The sequence below is a fragment of the Bufo bufo genome, chromosome 6, assembly GCF_905171765.1.
Source record: "Bufo bufo chromosome 6, aBufBuf1.1, whole genome shotgun sequence".
NCBI classification, from domain to species: Eukaryota; Metazoa; Chordata; class Amphibia; order Anura; family Bufonidae; genus Bufo; species Bufo bufo.
In genome coordinates, this window is record NC_053394.1 from 321,417,815 (window position 1) to 321,430,237 (window position 12,423).

Consider the following 12,423-nt stretch of genomic DNA (forward strand, 5'->3'; position numbering starts at 1 on the left):
CCAGGCGGACACCAAACGACTTTTTTTTCATGTCCGTGGATCCTCCAAAAATCAAGGAAGACCCACGGACGAAAAAACGGTCACGGATCACGGAAAACGGAACCCGTTTTTGCGGACCGCAAAAAAATACAGTCGTGTGCATGAGGCCTTATCCTGTGGTTTCCAAAATGGGTTCATTTTTTGGGATTTTCTACTCTAGGGGTGCATCAGGGGGGCTTCAAATGGGACATGGTGTAAAAAAAAACAGTCCAGCAAAATCTGCCTTCCAAAAACCATATGTCGTTCCTTTCTTTCTTTCTGCGCCCTGCCGTGTGCCCATACAGCAGTTTACGACCACATATGGGGTGTTTCTGTAAACTACAGAATCAGGGCAATAAATATTGAGTTTTGTTTGGCTGTTAACCCTTGCTTTGTTACTGGAAAAAATAGAAAATCTGCAAATTTCACCTCCATTTCACATTAATTCTTGTGGAACACCTAAAGGGTTAACAAAGTTTGTAAAATCTGTTTTGAATACCTTGAGGGGTGTAGCTTCTAAAATGGGGTCATTTTTGGGTGGTTACTATTATGTAAGCCTCACAAAGTGACTTCAGACCTGAACTGGTCTTCAAAAAGTGGGTTTTGGAAATTTTCAAGATTTGCTTCTAAACTTCTAAGCCTTCTAACGTCCCCAAAAAATAAAATGGCATTCACAAAATGATCCAAACATGAAGTAGACATATGGGGAATGTAATAACTATTACTATCTATTATAAAAGTAGAGAAATTGAAATTTGCTAAATTTTCTAAATTTTTTGTAAATTTGGTATTTTTTTTTATAAATAAAAAATTAAATTTTTTGACTCAATTTTACCACTGTCATGAAGTACAATATGTGACGAGAAAACAATCTTAGAATGGCCTGGATAAGTAAAAGCTTTTTAAAGTTATCACCACATAAAGTGACATGTCAGATTCTCAAAAAATGGCCTGGTCCCTAAGGTGAAATATGGCAGGGTCCCTAGGGGGTTAAAAGGCCGTTGCTAGGGCTTGTCTGTCTTCCTTTTAGTAGAAACGGAAGACAGAGGGGCGGTCTTCCACACTGCATGTAATCTGATTGGCTGGCAGGGAGCTGTTGGCTACAGCAAGTGTGTATGTGAAGTGAGGGAAAGCAGTTTTGGCCTCACAGAACTGACAGAGGAGCCATCTTGAGAATGTCCTCATATTGTAAATGTTTAAACAGCTGTAACTAAGGGAAAAACTCAAGGAAAACAGTGGTATGTGAAGAAACTAAAGATTGCTTTATGCATAATGCTGCTGCAGGAGTAACATATGCTAACATTTATGAAAACATGACAGTTACCTTTTAAGTAATGGATTCCATTATCACGGAATCCATAATGTAACTCAATGCCGGCATGCCAAACGGAATGCCATTAGAGTCATTCCATTTTGCATGCTGTCATAATTAGAGATGAGTGAATTTCATGTTATGAAATTCGTTCACGCTTTGTTTGGTGGTAGAAGCAGAATTGCGTTATGGATTCCGTTACCACGGACCATAATGCAAATCTATGACGGAATGCATAGCGAAATGCCTTTAGAGGCATTTCATCATAATAGAAGTCTATGGCCTGCATAACGGATCCGTCCCGTATCCGTTATGCAGGAGAGGACTGCCCTGCATAACGGAAACGGGACGGATCCGTTTTGCAGCCCATAGACTTCCATTATGACGGAATGAATAACAGAATGCCTCTAAAGGCATTCAGTCATAGAATTGCGTTATGGTCCGTGGTAATGGAATCCAAAATGCAATTCTGCTTTTACCACCGAACGAAGCGTTAACGAATTTAAAAATATGAAATTCGCTCATCTCTAGTCATAATACAAGTGTATGGCCAACAGAACGGAACCCTTGGAGTTGGCCATACACTTGTATCATGTGGCATGCCGGCAGTGAATTATGTGATGGATCCTGTGAGAACGGAATCTATTATGTAATTCACTTAAACCCCGAACCCGAAATCGAACCTGCCAAAAGGGTGGTTCGCTCAACTTTAACAGGAACACACAGCATTATAAATCATTATAATGCTGTGGGTCCATGTCATAGGAGCAGCATTCAGGACGGGAAATTCCTCTGACACAGAGCGTATTTCACACCGAATACGCTCGTGTGAAGTTGGCCTTGGGCCTATTTCAGATACTACATTAGCATGTTAGGGTGATCTATGTTCAGTAGAGTCCTTGAAGAGGTAATAAAGACCCTTACAGAGTGGTTGTCTCATCTTAGGATATGCCACCAATGTCAGATAGTTGCTGGTCCCAGAGGTGTCTATTTACATGCAGCGATCTCCTCCACAGTATGGGGGTCACTAATGCCATTGCTTGTCCACATACAAAATCATTGTTTTCCAGAAGCGGCTGTTTAGAAGGCACAATCTGCTGCCGACAAATAATGATTTAGGTGTCTGCATGAATGATCCTATTACCCGATGAATTAACGTTTCACTCGTTCATCAGATAGCACCTTTACACCGGCAGGTCTCTAATGAACATTCCTACGAATGCTTGTCAGTGATTATCTGCCTAGTGCTTTGGCGGTGTAAAGGGGCTGTTCTGCAATATATATTGATGACGTGTCCTCAGGATAAGTCATCATTATCTGATTTGCAGGTATCTGATTTGCGGGTGTCTGACCCCCCCCCCCACACTGCAAGTCGCCCCTCTTGCTGCAGAGGAATAGTGTCATTACAAGCTTGAGTACTGTAAGTATGAGTGAGTAACTACACTTGCTTCCGAGATGAGGCAGTGTAATGAAGAGCAGCGCTCGCATGGAGAGCCACCTCCTCTTCAAACAGCTGATCACCAGGTGTTGGACCCCAGCCGATCGGATATTGATGACCTATCCTGCGGATAGTTCAATAGTGTTGAGCTAATCGAGCTTCGGATCCTAGATCTCAAGTCAATTTGTTAAAAACTTCGTTTGAATGCTGTACGGAATATCATCTCTGTACAGCATTCAAATGTGTGGGCTCTGGCGAGGATCCGAAGTTGGCCTTGGTATCCTCGCCAGATAAGGCTACTTTCACACTTGCGTTCAGAGCGGGTCCGTCTGATGTCTGCACAGACGGATCCGTTCCTATAATGCAGACGTTTGGATCCGTTCAGAACGGATCCGTCTGCATTATAGCTTAGAAAAAATTCTAAGTCTGGAAGTTGTTCAGACGGATCCGTCCAGACTTTATATTGAAAGTCAATGGGGGACGGATCCGTTTGAAAATTGAGCCATATTGTGTCAACTTCACACGGATCCGTCCCCATTGACTTACATTGTAAGTCTGGACGGATCCGTTTGCCTCCGCACGGCCAGGCGGACACCCGAACGCTGCAAGCAGCGTTCAGGTGTCCGCTTGCTGAGCGGAGCGGAGGCTGAACGCCGCCAGACTGATGCATTCTGAGCGGATCCGCATCCACTCAGAATGCATTGGGGCAGTACGGATCTGTTTGGGGCTGCTTGTGAGAGCCTTCAAACGGAGCTCACAAACGGAGCCCCGACGCTAGTGTGAAAGTAGCCCAACTCTGTTCACCTCACTGGAGCCCATACATTTTAATGCTATACGGAGACAGGTCTGCGTACAGCAGTAAAACGAAGTTTTGAGCAAATCGACTTCAGATCTAGGATCCGCAGCTCGATTCGATAAACACTGGTCATGAATATAAAAACCTTGCACAACCCCTTTAACACATGGGATAGATAAGAAGTTGAAAGCAAGTGGCATAGAAATGCATATGAAAGCTAAACAATAAATACATAACTGCTTTTACTATGAATTATAACAGATCGGCATTTAGTTTTCACAACATGGTCTAGCAAAAAAAACCATAAAAACTGACTTACCCCACTAAAATGATCCTAATACAACTGCAGAAAAAGAAACAGCAATACAACTTGCCCTAATGCCTCCTGGGAGCAAGGTGTGGAGGCCTCTAGTGATCAAATTAGTAACTGCACCTGATGTTTAACTCTTTCATGACTGGGGTCTCTTTATTATAGGTGATGGAGGGGGTGGAGGGCTGGAAAGCTGTGGATTTCCGTAGCGTAAGGGCTCATGCATACGACCGTATGTATTTTGCGGTCCGCAAAAAACGGATCTGCAAAAAATACAGATGACTTCCATGTGCATTCCGAAACAGCTGGCTCTTAATAGAACAGTACTATCCTTGTCCGAACAAGTGGTATCTTGGAACCGAACCCGAGTTTCATATCAAGTTTTTTTACACTAATAATTAATTGACAAAGTTATTGCACGAAGTCTCGTGAGACTTCGCGAAGTAATAACTTTGGCTCATTGAAGCCAATACATTCTAATACTGCACGGAGATCCCGCTCTGTACATTATTAAAATAAAGTTTTATGCGAATCGACTTCGGATGAAGCATCTGAAGTCGATTCGCTCATTCCTAATAGCCATATGAGAGCTTATTTTTGGCGGTATAAGTTGTATTTTCTAATGGAACCATTTAATTTACCATGTCTTGTATTGGAAAACGGGCAAAAAATTCTTGTGGGATTAAATTGGAAAAAAAACACAATTCCGACGTTATGGCGTTCACTGTGCTCTAAAAATGATATGACATCCTTATTTTGCAGTTCAATATGATTATGATGATACCAAATTTGTATTGATTTTTTTGTTTTACTACATAAAAAAACAGCCATAACTTTTTTATATTTCTGTCTACAGAGCTGTATGAGGGCTTGTTTTTTGTTTTTGGACAAACTGTAGTTTTTATTGGTTCAATTTTTGGGGTACATACAACTATTTTATCACTATAAGGCCGAATGCACACGGCCGTGTTCCGCGGCCGAGAGCGGTCCATGACATACCACGGACCGCTCTCGGCCGCGGAACACGGCCGTGTGCATTCGGCCTTATTCAATTTCTTTGGGGGGATAAGGTGACCAAAAATTTTGAATTTTTGTAGTGTAGGAAAAAATATTTTTATATTTTAATAGTTCAGACTTTTTTGGATGCGGCGATACCTGTTATGTTTATTTTTTAATTATTTATAAATTTTGTAAAATTGGGCGATTTCAACTTTTAATATTTTTATGTTTTTTTTAAAACTTTTTACATCATCACTTTTAACCCCCTTAGGGGGCTAGAACCTGGGATCTCATTCATCATAATAGAGAACTATTAGGGTCCATTCACACGTCCGCAAATGGGTCCGCATCCGTTCCGCAATTTTGCGGAACGGGTGCGGACCCATTCATTTTCTATGGGGACGGAATGGATGCGGACAGCACAGTGTGCTATCCGCATCCGCATTGGCGGAGCGCGGTCCCGATCTTCGGGTCCGCAGCTCCACAAAAGATAGAACATGTCCTATTCTTGTCTGCAGCTGCGGACAAGAATAGGCATTTCTATAGGGGTGCTGGGCGGGTGTGTTGCGGATCCGCAGCACACCACGGACGTGTGAATGGAGCCTTATGGTGAATGAGAATTTGCTGCTCTACCTGCTGAGCTGTGCCTCGTGCACAGCTTTTTAGGCAAATAACCATAGCAGGCCCCAGGCTGTCACAGTAACCGATTGGAGCCCCAAAATTTCACTGCGGGGCTCCGATCTGAAGGGGGCTCCCTCTGTCTAACTCCACAGATGCCATGATCTCTATTTACTGTGGCATCTGGGGGGTTAAATGACCAGGCGTGATGTCATTGTGGCCGGATGCCTGCTGTATTATACGTCCGGCACCCGTATGGTTAAAAGTTTTTTTCCAGCAATAACTAACTTTTAAGTGATGCCCGCAGCGTACCTCCACTATTAAAATATTCTCAGTCCAAAGAGTCCAAGATTAATCTGACTGTCTCGTTGAAGTGAATTCATCTATCATGGTATACATTTCAATACCATTTTCGGTTATTGAAACCCATATTTCTGACCAAATGCCAAGCAGCAGACTAAATGCAAAATGAACCCAATCTAAGAGAAGGAACACATTGAGGAAAAACTGGTGTAAAGGAAAAGCAGCTTATTTGCCCATAGCAACCAATGAGATTCCACCTTTCATTTTCCAAAGGAGCTCTGAAAGATGAAAGGTCGTATCTGTTTCATTGCTATGGGCAATTAAGCCAGTTTCTCTTTACACCAGTTTTGATAAATCTACCCTGTTAATTTCAGTAGGACGGCTGATTATCTTGTGTGTTTGGGTGTCTCCCAATTTTCTCCAGACAAATCATGTCTGAGGAAGAAGGATTCATTGTTTTAAATCTTGGGGAAGATAAGAGACTTAGGCCTCATGCACCCCGCAAAAACGGGGTCCGTAGGTCTGTGATCCGTGTCCGTTTTTTCTTCCGTGGGTTTTCCTTGATTTTTGGAGGATCCACGGACATGAAGGAAAAATTCGTTTTGGTGTCCGCCTGGCCGTGCGGAGCCAAACGGATCCGCCCTGATTTACAATGCAAGTCAATGGGGACGGATCCGTTTGACGTTGACACAATATGGTGCAATTGCAAACAGATCCGTCCCCCATTGACTTTCAATGTAAAGTCAGGAGTCCCTATTATACCATTGAATCAGAGTTTTCTCCAATCCGATGGTATATTTTAACTTGAAGCGTCCCCATCACCATGGGAATGCCTCTATGTTAGAATATACCATCGTATTTGAGTTAGATCGTGAAAACTCATATCCGACAGTATATTCTAACACAGAGGCGTTCCCTAGTAATAGGGGTTAATTGTGGGTATCATAGCCCCCTGTAAGAGATCAGGTGCTGCCAGGCAGGAGGGAGCACCCCCCTCCCGCCCCAGTTTTAAATTCATTGGTGGCCAGTGTGCCCCCCCTCCCTCCCCTGTATTACATTCATTGGTGGCCAGTGTGCCCCCCCTCCCTCCCTCCCTCCCTCCCTCCCTCCCATGTATTACATTCATTGGTGGCCAGTGCGGCCCCCCTCCCTCCCCTGTATTACTGTACATTCATTGGTGACCATTTGGCCCCCCTCCCTCCCCTGTATTACTGTACATTCATTGGTGGCCAGTGGGCCCCCCCCTCCCTCCCCTGTATTATTACTGTACATTCATTGGTGGCCAGTGGGCACCCCCTCCCTCCCCCTCCTAATTAAAATCCCCCCCCCCATCATTGGTGGCAGCGGAGAGTTCCGATCGAAGTCCCAGTTTAATCGCTGGGACTCTGATCGGTAACCATGGCAACCAGGACACTACTGCAGTCCTGGTTGCCATGGTTACTTAGCAATTTTAGAAGCATTATACTTACCTTCGCTGTCTGTGACGGGCCGGGCGCTCCTCCTACTGGTAAGTGAAAGGTCTGTGCGGCGCATTGCTTATAGCAGTGTTTCCCAACCAGTGTGCCTCCAGCTGTTGCAAAACTACAACTCCCAGCATGCCCGCACAGCCAAAGGCTGTCCGGGCATGCTGGGAGTTGTAGTTTTGCAACAGCTGGAGGCACACTGGTTGGGAAACACTGGCTTATAGCACAGACCTGTCACTTACCAGTAGGAGGAGCACCCGGCCGGTCACAGACATCGCAGGTAAGTATAATGCTTCTAAAAATTGCTAAGTAACCATGGCAACCAGGACTGCAGTAGCGTCCTGGTTGCCATGGTTACCGATCGGAGCCCCAGCGATTAAATTGGGACTCCAATCGGAACTCTCCGCTGCCACCAATGATGGGGGGGGGGGATTTTAATTAGGAGGGGGAGGGAGGGGGGGCCGCACTGGCCACCAATGAATGTACAGTAATACAGGGGAGGGAGGGGGGCCCACTGGCCACCAATGAATGTACAGTAATACAGGGGAGGGAGGGGGGGCCCACTGGCCACCAATGAATGTACAGTAATACAGGGGAGGGAGGGGGGCCTACTGGCCACCAATGAATGTACAGTAATACAGGGGAGGGAGGTGCGGCACCTGAGGGGTTAATTGTGCGGATCACAGCCCCCTGTAAGAGAACGGGTGCTGCCAGGCAGCAGGGGGCAGTCATGTACACAGTTCTTAGTATATTCTAACTTGAAGCGTCCCCATCACTATGGGAACGCCTCTGTGTTAGAATATACTGTCGGATCTGAGTTTTCACGAAGTGAAAACTCAGCTCTGAAAAAGCTTTTATGCAGACGGATCTGCGATCCGTCTGTGTGAAAGTAGTCTACGGATAACGGATGCGGATGCCAATCTTGTGTGCATCCGTGTTTTTTCACGGGCCCATTGACTTGAATGGGTCCGTGAACCGTTGTCCGTCAAAAAAATAGGACAGGTCATATTTTTTTGACGGACAGGTAACGCGGATCACGGCCGTGGATGAACAACGGTGCATTTTCCGAGTTTTCAACGGACCCATTGAAAGTCAATGGGTCCGCAGAAAATCACGGAAAACGGAACAACGGCCATGGATGCACACAACGGTCGTGTGCATGAGGCCTTACTCCCCTAAACCCATCGATAACACATTCACACTCGGCTGAACTGAGCATGCATGTTTATGGGGGGTTCTGGAGGAATAGCTGTAAAGTTTAACAGCAATTTTAGTGACATTTTTATAACAGTAAAAGAATAAAATAAAAATTCCTCATAGAAATCCAATTTCGAAAAACAAAAGCATGATTTAGAGCTGGTTATTGTTCCATTGTTCCATTCTCAGGAATGTGTGCGGACGCGCAGGAGAAATGCCAGCGCTGAGCGCGCAGAGATGTAAGCTGTAAGCAGTGTTATGAGTTATGATGTGTTAATGGGCAGCTGAGAATTGTGTATATCGTATAATATAAAGGATTGCTGCTCTTTATTTCAATGAAAAATACCAGAGCCTTCAACACATACTTAAATGGGGGAAGGGAGGGTGCGTAGCTGCTGACTACAACCAACTACGTTAAGACCGTTCATTTTCAATCTTTATTTTCTTTTACAATACGAAGGTTTTTATCTGGTTTTACTTCCCGAACTCCCAACCGTACTTGACCACCCAGTCTCCATTTTCCTACCTGCGGTAATAAATTAGAACCAAATCGATCACCAGCCTTCTGTTCTATACCCAGTAATGGGACAGGTCAAGCACACCATCTGTAAGCTATTTCATAGAGGAGGAAAAGAAAATTCCACATATCTATTTTGTATACAGTAGTAGTCCATTTCTGGTATGCTGTACTACAGAACAACGGTGACTGTCTCTCCGCTGTCCTCTTTCTATCTGAAACTGAATAGTTTACACTGGGAAAAAAAAACGGACCTTCTTGTGTTTTCTCCATCTACTAACCTACCCAAACCTGATATCTTCATCTCAGTGTGTGGCACTCACATCACGCCTAGGCAGCACGCCCACTGTTTCGGGGTTATGACACTGATCTTTCATTCACCCCTATATTCAATCTCTCGGCCAGTCATGCCACCTGCACCTCAAGAACTTTTCTTACTGTGGAAACAACAAAAACTCTGATTGTTGCCGTGATCCATTGTCATTTAGATTACTTTAAAGGGGTTGTCTGGGGTCAGAGCTGAACCTGGACATATCCCTATTTTCACCCAGGCAGCCCCTCTGATATGAGCATCGGAGTATTTCATGCTCCGATTCCCTCCCTGGCCCTGCGCTTTATAGTGCAGGGCAAGGACTTTTTTGTTTCCATTATTCACTGTTAGTGGTCCGCTGATGTCACCGGAACTGATAGGCGGGCTCTAGCCATTTTACAGCGCTAAAGCCCACCCATTAGTGGCGGTGACATCACCGGGCTCACTGCTAGGTACGTCACCGGATCTCCAGAAAAAGCCCTTTCCCTGCACGATTAAGGGCAAGGGAGAGCATCGGAGCATTAAATGTCAGAGGGGTTGAGTGGATGAAGATAGGGATATGTTCGAGTTCAGCTCTGTTCAACCCCGTTAACTCAATACGAATTGGTCTCACCTCACTAAACTTATCCCTCTCTAATCCATCCTAAACCCACCACCCAGGCTGATCTATCTTTCTAACCTGTCCTGATGCCTCCACCCTATGCCAGTCATTGCACTGGTTGCCCATACAGTATGAGATTCAATTTAAACTGCTCATTCTCACCTACAAAGCTCTCCACAGTGCTGCACCCCCCCCCAAATCTCCTCGCTCATCTCTGTCTGCCACCCTACTCTCATGCTCTACACTCTACAAATGATTTACGATTAACATCCACCATTAGTCAAACCTCTCACTCTCATATCCATGATTGCTATGACCAGTAGGGTTGGGCGAGCATGCTTGGCCAAACACCTTTTTCACTCGAGTCTCCTCCCCGCACGTTAAACATGCTGGGAAGTAGTGCCACTCACTGTAATGCCGTAGCCATGTTGGTTACTGGCATTACAGTGATTGGCTGGACGGAACGCGTCATCGGGTGCTATATAGCACCCGATGACACGTGGTTTGGGTCAGTCTTAGTCAGGGCGAGCTGCAGCAGAAGAGACAGATAGTGTAGGGACAGGAATTGTGGTTTTTTTTTTTAGGGAGTTTTGAGTGTTGAAAGGTGTTAGAGACCCAACAGTCCTTTTAAGGACTATTGTTTTATCTGGCTGCAAAATATATTAGCGCAACGTGCGCTAAATTGCGTGCAATTGTTTGGCTGCTGGTGACAGCAGCGACATTACCTGCGTTACATCTCCTGTATAACGTAAGCCACTGGTGACAGAGGCGACATTACCTGCACTACATCTCCTGTACAACGTTAGCCGCTGGTGACATCAGCGTCATTATCTGCGCTACATCTTCTGTATAACGTTAGCCGCTGGTGACGGCAGCGACATTACCTGCACTACATCTTCTGTATAACATTAGCCTCTGGTGACAGCAGCGGCATTACCTGCGCTAAATCTCCTGTATAACGTTTGCGCATCATAAATATCAGTGACATTCAGTTTCATTTTTTCGCCGCTGGTGACAGCGACATTACCTCCGCTACATCTCCTGTATAACGATTGAGCATCCAAAATATCAGTGACATTCAGTTTAATTTTTTCGCCGCTGGTGACAGCGACATTACCAGCGTTACATCTCCTGTATAACGTTTGAGCATCCTAAATATCTGTGACATTCAGTTTAATTTATTTGCGCATACACTTACAAAACCTGCGCTACTGTACGTGTGACATACTTGCAAGCATATATACCATTTAATATGCTCAAGGCGAGCAGTAAGGGACGGGGAAGTGGCCGTGCTGCTGATGGTGCACGCAGAGGTCGTGGCCCTGGGCGCGGTGAAACTATGCCTGCTGCCAGAGCGCAAGAAACACACTCATCCATGATACCTAGCTTCATGTCCCAGTTTGCAGGGCGGCGCAGGACACCACACTCGAAGTCAGACCAGTGCGACCAGGTGGTCGGTTGGATTGCAGCAGATAATGCTTCCAGTCGGTTAAGCACCACCCTGTCTTCCACAAAGTCCAGTCTCTGCAGCAAGAGTCTGGTCAACAGAATCCTCACCCTGATCCTCCTTCCTCCCACCATGGAGTCTTAGCAAACAAGTGATCCCACACTCGGATATTCCGTGGAGCTCTTTTCATCGCCATTCCTTGATTTGGCCCTCGCGCCAAGTCCGCTTGAAGAGGGACATGAGGAGATCTTGTGCACTGATTCCCAAACTTTTGAGCATCCACAGTCAGAAGAAGATGACGGTGGGGAACAGCAATTAGTGTTTCACAAGGTGAATGATGATGATGAGACACAGTTGCCAATAAGTCAACCGCAATTAGTGTCTCAAGAGGTTCATGATGAGGATGAGACACAGTTGTAAGTGAGGTTCTTGTTAGGTCAACAAGTCAGGAGGATGACCAGAGTGAGGAAGTGGAAGAGGAGGTGGTGGACGATGAAATCACTGACCCAACCTGGGAAGGAGGCAAGCCGAGCGAGGACAGCAGTACAGAGGAGGAGGGATTCGCAGCACCACAACAGGCTGGAAGAGGCAGTGGGGTGGCAAAGGGGAAAAGGCGGGTCACACCAAACAGGCCTGCAACTGTTCCCCGGAGCACCCCCTTGCAGCAATCTCCCTTGCCAAGGGGTAGGTGTTCCGCAGTCTGACGCTTTTTTGAGGAGAGTGCAGACGATAAAAGAATTGTCATTTGCAACCTGTGCCATACCAAAATGAGCAGGGGTGTGAACACTAGCAACCTCACCACCAGCAGCATTATCCGCCACATGGCATCAAAGCACCCTAATAAGTGGGCCGAACGCCTGGGTCCACAATTTGTGTCTGCGGGTCACACCACTGCCTCCTCTTCCCCTGTGTTAAGTGCTGGCCAATCCCCTGTCCAAGACGCAGGCCCGGATGCCTCCAGCCCTGCACCTGGACCTTCGCAAGCACCATCATCTAGCACATCCACTTCTGTGTCCCAGCGCAGCGTACAGATGTCCATACCCCAAGACTTTGAACAAAAGCGCAAATACCCAGCCACCCACCCCCAGGCCATA